The sequence below is a fragment of the Psammomys obesus genome, unplaced genomic scaffold, assembly GCF_907164565.1.
Source record: "Psammomys obesus unplaced genomic scaffold, mPsaObe1.curated_primary_1811, whole genome shotgun sequence".
Classification (NCBI taxonomy): domain Eukaryota; kingdom Metazoa; phylum Chordata; class Mammalia; order Rodentia; family Muridae; genus Psammomys; species Psammomys obesus.
In genome coordinates, this window is record NW_026585691.1 from 337516 (window position 1) to 338287 (window position 772).

Below are 772 nucleotides of genomic sequence, written 5' to 3' on the forward strand. Positions count from 1 at the left end.
GTGGTTGGGAAGTTATCCAGCATGGAAAGTCTGGGGTCCTGCTGGGTTTCCATCTTCTCATCTCATCGAGGCCCCTCCCAGATCTTCCAGTAACAAGCAGATCTGGAGAAAACTGCAAAGTTGGCTTTTCTTTCTAAAATATTGTGGAGAGATAATTCCAAGCACAGAATTTGGGAATATGGACCCTCCAGGCCATGGCACAGCTAATTGAAAGATGAGTTTTCCTCGGGGAAAAGCCAGGCTGGCCAATGCTCCAGCTTCAGACAGAAAAGCAGCAAGCCTTCTGTTTTGATTGCTTTTGTTTTTTGGTTGCTGTTGTCTCATTTCATTTTTCTCCTGGGAGCAGTTTTCTGAGAGAGTTGATCCCTGCCCAGAAGTGCACTGTGTATAAGAGAGGACTGCAGATTGTGTGTGTGGGGGGGGTTCTTTTTTATATATTATTTTTAAAATATGGAACATTTCATGAGTTTGTATCTTATCTTACACAAGGACCATCATCATCTACTCTGTATTTTTCTAATTTTTGCATGTGTGCTGCCAAAGCAAGCACTGTGCAGCAGTTTTGTGGGGGAGGGAAAGAGGAAAGGGAAGCCAGGTTCAAGGAACAGCTGTGGCTCCTTGCAGTAAGGGCTTCTACCCTCCAGGACCACAGAGCTCGTCCTTCATTGCACTAAGAAGCTGAGGCACAAGGAGGGGGAAAAGTGACACGCCTGAGGTCACACACCACAGCTCAGGGTCCAGAGTTCCTTGTCCTCAAGAGGTCTTTTCTTCA

The 772-nt window shown here is 46.1% G+C and overlaps 1 non-coding gene across 1 annotated transcript; it reads right to left on the bottom strand.

The window, feature by feature from the left end:
• Positions 1-444: 444 nt before the first annotated feature.
• LOC129670334 (U6 spliceosomal RNA) lies at positions 445-550 on the bottom strand. The gene has a single exon (XR_008719167.1). It is a non-coding gene; the product is annotated as a U6 spliceosomal RNA (small nuclear RNA).
• Positions 551-772: the final 222 nt, after the last annotated feature.